Source organism: Gossypium hirsutum, chromosome A13 (genome assembly GCF_007990345.1).
Source record: "Gossypium hirsutum isolate 1008001.06 chromosome A13, Gossypium_hirsutum_v2.1, whole genome shotgun sequence".
NCBI classification, from domain to species: domain Eukaryota; kingdom Viridiplantae; phylum Streptophyta; class Magnoliopsida; order Malvales; family Malvaceae; genus Gossypium; species Gossypium hirsutum.
In genome coordinates this window covers 30,938,490-30,947,359 of record NC_053436.1, presented here as the reverse complement: position 1 = coordinate 30,947,359, position 8,870 = coordinate 30,938,490, and the positions used below count along the sequence as shown (strand labels likewise).

Below are 8,870 nucleotides of genomic sequence, written 5' to 3'. Positions count from 1 at the left end.
TTGTTATTTGAGTCTGAATCAGACGATTTATTCATTTGACTTGATCCGTAGAAATCCCTAAGTTATATTATTATCTCTCTCGAGACTAACAACATCTAACCCTAGGTTGAATAATTGAAATCTCTTTCTAATTAACTTCCTAGGGTTGCATTAACTCGATCTATGGATCCCCTATTAGGTTTCACCCTAATCCGGCAAAATCTTGTCACCATATCTCTAGGCAAGCAATCAACTCCACTCAATTATGAAAATTGTACTCTTAGACAAGGTCTATACCTCCTCTGAATAAGAGCTTAAATTGAATCAATATCCTGGAATATCAAAACAAGAAATAAGAACACATAATTAAGAGCAAGTCAAATATTTATCATACAATTCAGAAAATAATAACAAGATTCATCTTAGGTTTCATTCCCCTTAGGTATTTAGGGGATTTAGTTCATAACTAAAAAGGAAAACATCTTAGAAGAATAATGAATACAAAACATAAAGAAAACCCAAAACTCCTAAAGGGAAATTGAGGGGAGATCTTCAGTCTTGATGATGAATCCGGCTTCTGAGATGGATCAATCGGCTTCCTTCGAGTAATTCCTTCCTTCCTCCTTGTACCTCTCCCTTTTCCTCCTCCTTTAGGGTGTATTTATAGGCTTTGGAATGCCTAAGAACCCTCAAAATTAGCCTTTTTCGAATTGGACTCAACTTGGGCTCAGTAGGGACACGCCCGTGTGCGATTACTTTAGGCCGTGCTCGAGCTTGTTAGAATGGAACGGGCGTGTGGTCCACCCATGTGAGTCGTGCTTCGATTCTGCCAAATTGACATGGCCATGTAGTCTGCCCGTGTGAGGAGGTCCAAGCCGTGTTGATTTCGTATGTTGGCCCATTTTCTCTGTTTTTGCTCGTTTCTTGTTCCTTTCACTCCCCTATGCTCACCTAAGTATAAAACATGAAATTAAGGCATTAGGAGCGTTGGAATTCACCAATTTTAAGGAAAAACCATCCATAAAATATGCTAAGCATGGGATAGAAATATGTATAAATTAGGGTTTATCAAATACCCCCACACTTAAGCATTTGCTTGTCCTCAAGCAAAATCCTTAACTCATAATCAAGATAAATTCTTCTCAACTTATAATTTCTATCGATAATATCTCAAAATAATCCATAAGTAATCATACATTGAAAATTCAACTGAAAGAACATTAAAGTTTCAAACATTCCAAGTTGAGTATTTTATCATGAAAACATAGATGTCTCCCATCGTCTAAGTAATTACCTTTGATTCAAAATGTCACAGAATTTCACATCCTCACTAAAGATTCACTCAAATCACTCGAGGTGTTTAAGGACAATAAATGAAGCACTCAATAGTCAATAATGAAAAGTCATTATCATAGGCTTGTATAAAAATCAAATTTCCACCACTATAAATTGAGATGAAACATCAATCAAAAGGTCTTTAGAGGGTTCTAACGTGGCTTTGGTTAGAGGTGTGGTCACAAACTAAAAGAAAGGGTTAGAATCGAGATTGAATTTAAAAATTGCTTAACTAGAAAAATGACTAGTCATCAATTGCGTACAACAGAGCTTTTTCTCAGAATATGGATTTTAACTTCTTTAGCTCAGAAGATCACTACTTCTAATATGTATACATGTATTTTTTTTAAGAACAAGTCAAATTACAAAATAGAATAAAACGTAGCTAAGTAATTATTCCAACTCAAATCTCGATAAAAATAGGGATCAAATTAATTTAGAGGATTACAGCAATAATGAGTTATGGGTTAATATCGAGGGTAAATCAATGAATGGGTTGTTAGGCTCAAGGGGGTTCACTAAGGGTTAATTGTGAAGGTAGACTTTTATGGAGTGAGTGGGTTAAACCTAAGTGTCTTTATCTTTTTGACATATCAAATCAAATGGTGTGGTCTTGACATGCATAATCAAGCAAGTTCTAGAATAACAATTCAATACTGATGCACTCATAATGAAAGTGAGCATGAAAGAAATAATAGATGCTCTAAAGGCTCAAGATCTCACAAAAATTATGGCTTTTTGATGTTTTAAACTTGTGAATTCCAATTCAAGATAATACCTAAACTTGGGGAAACAACTTAAAATTTTAAATTCTTAAAAATCAACTTATCATGCTTAATTCTCTAATATCTTAAGGTTTAAACAATCAATGCATAAATGGCTATGTTTTAATTCAAGATATATCAATAAAAGTCATAAATCAATCAAAATTTATCCTAAACATGATATGAGAGCTTTTCAAGAAAACAAGGCAATTATTCAGGGATTTTTCTGATATGAAAATGAATACCCCCCACACTTAAGATGTACATTGCCCTCAATGTACAAAGATAGATATATAGAAAAGAATATAAAATAAGATAGGGAGAGAAGTGAAACTTCCTGAGTGATGAATGGATTTCCTTGAACTGGAGTTTTGGAGGATAATCGGCGTGAGGGTGGAGGAGAATACTCAGGCAGTGGTAGAGGTTCATTAGTCCATAAGTCCTGCGCTAAAAGAATATTATATCTAAAGTTGGTTATGGTTGTGGTCGAGCAGGACATGGCAGTCATGGAGAACCTTTCCTAGTGGAGTTTTAAGTCTGTGAGTAATAGTGAGTTTTGAAGGTCTTTATAACTATGATAGAATAAGGAGCTCTTTTAGAAAATATATAAGGAAGAATAATTACTTGATAGGAAATATCTGAAATTCAAAATTGTTAAATAAAAATTAAAAAACCTAATAAAAATAAGCTTAAAGAAAAATAAAATGTAGTCCTAAAGTAGAATAAAAGTAAAAACATAAAATAATAAACAAAAGTTTTTAATCATCTTCATCGCTAGATGGTTCGCGAGGTGGGGGTGGCGATGAAATGTAAAAGTGCTGACAGATCTGCTGTAGAGTAACATCAATGTTGTTAAATCATTGAAAACACTGCTACTCGAATCGAGTGAGATGCTTAGAAATGTCAGCATATGAAGCCGCCGCATGAACTAGACGAGAGGGTGGTGGTGGCTAAGGCGGTGGGTCCTCGTGCTGTGGGGGGACATCATCAGTAATGTCCTCAGGGGCCTCTTCCTTAGTAGATTGGCTGAGACGATATTGAGGAGGGTAGGTTCCTCAGGGCTTTTCGATCATTCTCATGCTTAGCATGCTCGAGATGCCTTGGGAAGGCATCTGGCCAATGAGGATCAAGGATGATTCTTGGGCCGCTGTGTTGAGGATCCCGAAGTGTCGAGCCAACTGAGTAACATAGGGGCCAATTGAGATGACCCCCTTCCTATGCCGCTCCGTCTGGTGCTGAATGGCGAAGGCAATTAAATAAGCAAGGTCTATGACGTGCCCATGCGACATACACCACAGAAAGTAGGAGTCGTGAGTGTTGACGATGCCAGTGCTCTCTCGCCTTCCTGTTATCGTGTGAGCCAAAATAGCGTGTAGGTACCTCAGAGATGGAGGGAGAGCAGATGCCTTAGAGCTGCTAGGATTGTAAGTGGCCGAACCTGGTACTAGTGCGTCCCAGCACCGTGAAGGAGAACGATGGATGTGGCAGTTGAGAGCATGTAGGTCATTTTCCTCCTTGAACTCCTCCGTATATAAGCCCAGTGCAGTAACGAATTCTGGGACGCTTAGCTCGAGGACTAATCTGCCTAGGCAAAATTGGACCGTGCTGGGATCATCATAGTTTGTCATTACGGTCTGAAGATGAAACGTTGACCATAGTTCCATCGTGAGCTCGAGATATGTTGGCTCGATGATCCCAAAAGAACGCTCTCAAGGGTCGGTGGTTAGGAGGGCTCGAATGGCATCAGCCAACTGAACTTGTTCTACTGCAACCCAGTTGATGCAGCGGCCCACAATTAAAGGTCAGGCTTGGAGTATTTGGAAAAGTTCTTCTTGGGGCCCGATGGGGAATTGTAGGAAAGGGTGGGGAATTGCAGCAGGGACGGTGGCCTTTTTACCATGTGAAGATGACATTGTATAACTGCAATATAAAAAAGAATAATAGTAGGTAGACGAATTTGAAAAGGAAAAGGCCATAAATTTAAACTAACAATTTCAGCCAAAACTACTAATACTAACCAAACTCAACCAAAATAATCAATTTGATAGCATAATTTCGTGACATTAGCATGGTAATATCATGAAAATTAGTGTAGTAATGGCATGGGTATGACAATAGAATGAGGCTTTCCTAATAACTTGATTCAATCATGAAATGTCTGATAAATAACCTAAGAATGCAAATTAAATAATAATAATAATAAGCAAAATGAAAACAATATGAGAAAAATGAAGATTATTTTGATAATAAGCATTAGAAATAAGTAAAATAGAAATGAAAAGAGTAAACAAATGCTAAGGGAGAGAGATTGGGCGTCAAAAATGGAGTGGGAAGCGGTGCACGAGCGTGGTTGGGAGGCCGTGTGGACTTGCAGCGACTAGGGTTAGGGATTTTGAGTGAAGAAGACAATGAATAGTGCAAGGTATTTATAGTTTTTGGGACACACGGCCAAGGAACACGCCCGTGTTCCCCAAATTTTACCTGTCTGATTCGCGAATTTTAAATTTGGGCGTGTCTAACAATTTCCCCACGCCTTGGGCATGTTAGTGCACACGGTTGTCGCACGGCCGTGTCTATTTTTGTTCGCTTCTCCCATGCCCGTGTATTAAGGGTCACGCCCGTGTTGTTTTGGCAGGTTTGCCCACGGTTGCTTGGCACGGGTGTGTCGCAAGCCCGTGTTAATTTGATAGATTCGACCACGGTTTCAAGGCACGGACGTGCCGCATGCTCGTGTTGTTTTGTCAGGTTCACCCACGGCCATGTCACACGGCCGTGGTGATTTATAGTAGCCCGTGTTTGGGGAAACTCTTTGCCTTGTTTCCACACAGTCCTAAGCACACTCGTGTGCTTGGGTGTGTCTGTGTGGAAAACCTGTATTCAAGATCTTCGTTAGTAAGTTAGGTGTTAAATACTAAAATTTAAAGAAATTAATATTGTTAGTGCTCGAGTTGCCTCCAGAGAAGCGGTTATTTATAGTCTAAGCTCAACTTACCTCTCCATTGAATGGTCATGGTGTTTCGAGTAGTTTATACTCCTCATTCCTGCTATCTATATTATCAAAATAAGGTTTTAGACGGGTGTTGTTTACCTTAAAAGTGCCAAACTTGGGATGACTTACCTCGACTGCACCGAATGGAAAAATACTAAGTACCGTAAGAGGGATTTCTTCATTCAGTTTGGTAGTGACAATGTGAGGATCTGTGGTATCTAATTAAACTTTATCTCTAACCTTAAGTTGATTTGGAATGGTATTGAGCTCATCTTGGCGTAGTTTTGGTTTATCCTGTGTTCTCAGTTTATGTGTCTGCCATTCATCTAGCTCCTCGATTTGTAGCCTTCTTTCTTCATGAATAGGTCCTCGACTATTGCTTGAAAATGGCTCATGTACTTTCTTCAGACTCATTTCCTGCAAAGTAGGTTGCACCATATTGTCAGTTTTAGTAGAATGGTTTAGACAATCACCTTCAATTTTCAATATGTTGTTGGAATTGCGAGCTTGAAGGGTGATTGTTTCATCTCCCACACGAAGTGTGAGCTCACCTGTGCCAACATCGATAATCGTTTTAGCAGTTGGTAAAAAGGGCCTTCCTAAAATCAAAGGAGTGTTGCTATCGTCCTCTATGTCTAGAACAACGAAGTCAACGGGAAATATAAATTTATCGATTTTAACTAGCACATCTTCAATAATACCCCTAGGAAATCTTATAGTTTTATCTGCTAATTGAATGCTCATCCTAGTCTGTTTGAGTTTCTCAAGACCTAATTTTTTAAACATTTTGTAAGGCATGACATTAATACTAGCCCTTAAATCAGCTAATGCATTATTAACATCTAAACTACCAATTAAGCAAAGAATTGTAAAACTCCCAGGATCTTTCAATTTGTTGGGTAGTTTATTCTATAGAATAGCTGAGCAAACTGCGTTTAGCTCCACATGCGACCTCTTGTCCAACTTTTGGTTATTTGCTAAAAGCTCCTTTAAAAATTTCATTGCATTTGGCATCTGCGATAGAGCTTCAATAAACGGTAAGTTAATATTCAATTTTTTAAGAGTTTAAGGAATTTACCAAATTGTTCATCTGAGCGGTCTTTCCTTGTCGCATTAGGATATGGCACACGAGGCTTGTATTCTGTACTTACCAGTTTTTGCTCAATGTGGTCGACCTCACCTTTACCTTTGCTTATCTCAGTTTCTTGCCTTGGTTCTGGTACAGGTGTGACTAACCCTTCTTCATCTTGAATAGTAATCGCATTGAATTGTTCCCTTAGGTTAGATTCTGTGTTGCTTGGCAAGCTGCCTTGTGGTCATTCAACAATCAACTTGGCAAGCTATCCAATTTGAGTTTCGATCCCTTGGATTCATGCTTGTTGATTCTTAAGTGCTGTCTCGGTATTCTAAAAATGAGTTTCTGACACCGATATAAACTTTGAGAGTATCTCTTCAAGGTTTGGCTTCTTTTCCTGTTGGTAGGCTGGCCGGTAGCCTGGAGGTGGTCTCTGATTTCCTTGGCCTCCCCATGAGAAATTTGGGTGGTTCCTCCAACCTGCATTGTAAGTGTTACTATATGGATTGTTTTGAGATCAAGGATTATTACCCATGTAATTTAACTACTCGTTATCCATGTTGTGGCCATAATGTTGGTATTCTGAATTACTTGATCCACCTCCACTTGCTTAGCACTGCATTACTGGGTGAACCTGTGAAGAACCAAGAAAACCATCAATTTTCTTATTCAAGAGTTCTACCTAATTAGAGAGCATGGTGATCGAATCGACATTATAAACACCAGTTGTTTTCGTTGGCTTTGTCCTCATGACTTGCCACTAATAGTTATTCAATGACATCTCCTTTATAAACTCATAAGCATCTTCAGGTGTTTTATTATTGATGATTCCACCAGCAGTTGTGTCAACCATTTGTTGAGTTAAAGGATTTAGGCCATTATGAAAGGTTTGAACCTGTAGCCAGAGTGGTAACCCATGGTGAGGGCATCTTCGCAAAAGGTATTTGTATCTCTCCCATGCATTGTGGAGTGTTTCTAAATCTATCTGCACAAAAGAAGAGATATCATTATGTAATTTAGATGTTTTAGTCGACGGAAAATATTTAAGTAAAAACTTTTCGGTCATTTGTTCCCAAGTAGTAATTGATCCTCATGGTAATGAGTTCAACCACTGTTTAGCTTTATTCCTTAATGAAAAGGGAAACAACCGAAGACGTATGGCATCATCAGAAATGCCATTGATTTTAAATGTATCGCATAGTTCCAAAAAGTTTTCCAAATGAGCGTTGGGATCTTCGTCCTGCAACCCATCAAATTGAACAAATTGATGTATCATTTGAATTGTTTTAGGTTTCAGCTCAAAAGTATTTGCAGCTACAGCAGGTCTAACTATGCTTGATTTAGTTCCTGTTAAAGAAGGTTTAGCATGATCATACATAGTGGGCGGAGTAGGATTCTAATTAGCAGCAATCGCAGGAGGTAGCAAATTTTCTCGGTTTTCAGCCATCTCCTCGATTGTGGTTTGAATATCGTCCTCTTGCTCGTTCTCTGTATATCTTAAGCTTCACCTTATTTCTCTTTGGTTTCTGCAAACTATGTGATTGATCTCACTATCAAAAAGAAATGGTCCTAACGGGTTTCTTCTAGTCATAAACTATAAAAATCTGCCAAGAGAAAGAAAAAGTAAATTAATAAAAAATAAAAAAAAAAGAATTAACTTGCAAGAAAAATAAATGGCTAAAGTAATAAAAATTGAGTGTTCCTAATATCTTTGTTCCCTGGCAACGGCGCCAAAAACTTGATCATGATTTTGTGTGATAAGTTTTAAATATTTATAATGAACCGTTCTTGAAATTAACTATTGTCACAATGTAGGCAACTATACCTATCGAACAGTAGTATAGTTTTAGCAAGATCGGATTGTTGAACCCAAAGGAACTAAAAGTACTAGTAATGACTGTCTTTTTATTATCTAGCTTAAGAATAATGGGGTTTGTTTTAACTAACTAATTAACCAAACTAAGAATTCACAGGAAATAGAATTGGGGAATTACTTTTGGAAAAACAATTGAATTAAGACAATACCTAAGGAAAAATCCACCTAGACTTCACTTGTTATTTGACTCTGAATCAGACGATTTATTCATATGACTTGATCCGTAGAAATCTCTAAGTTATATTATTATCTCTCTCGAGATTAACAACGTCTAACCCTAGGTTGAATACTTGAAATCTCTTTCCAATTAACTTCCTAGGGTTGCATTAACTCGATCTATGAATCCCCTTATTAGGTTTCACCCTAATCCGGCAAACTCTCGTCACCCTATCTCTAGGCACACAATCAACTCCATTTAATTATGACAATTGTACTCTTAGACAGGGTCTATTCCTCCTCTGAGTAAGAGCTTAACTTGAATCAATATCCTAGAATATCAAAACAAGAATTAAGAACACATAATTAAGAACAAATCAAATATTTATCATACAATTCAGAAAATAATAACAAGATTCGTCTTAGGTTTCATTCCCCTTAGGTATTTAGGGGATTTAGTTCATAACTAAAAAGGAAAACATCTCAGAAGAATAATGAATACAAAACATAAAGAAAACCCAATACTCCTGAAGGGAAATTGAGGGGAGATCTTCAGTCTTGATGATGAATTCGGCTTCTGAGATGGATCAATCGGCTTCCTTTGAGTAATTCCTTCCTTCCTCCCTGTACCTCTACCTTTTCCTCCTCCTTTAGGGTGTATTTATAGGCTTTGGAATGCCTAAGAACCCTCAAAAT

At 37.8% G+C, this 8,870-nt stretch overlaps 1 non-coding gene across 1 annotated transcript; it reads left to right on the top strand.

Annotated features, from left to right (window-relative positions):
* Nucleotides 1–7,053: 7,053 nt before the first annotated feature.
* Nucleotides 7,054–7,159, top strand: LOC121212946 (small nucleolar RNA R71). The gene has a single exon (XR_005908317.1). It is a non-coding gene; the product is annotated as a small nucleolar RNA R71 (small nucleolar RNA).
* Nucleotides 7,160–8,870: the final 1,711 nt, after the last annotated feature.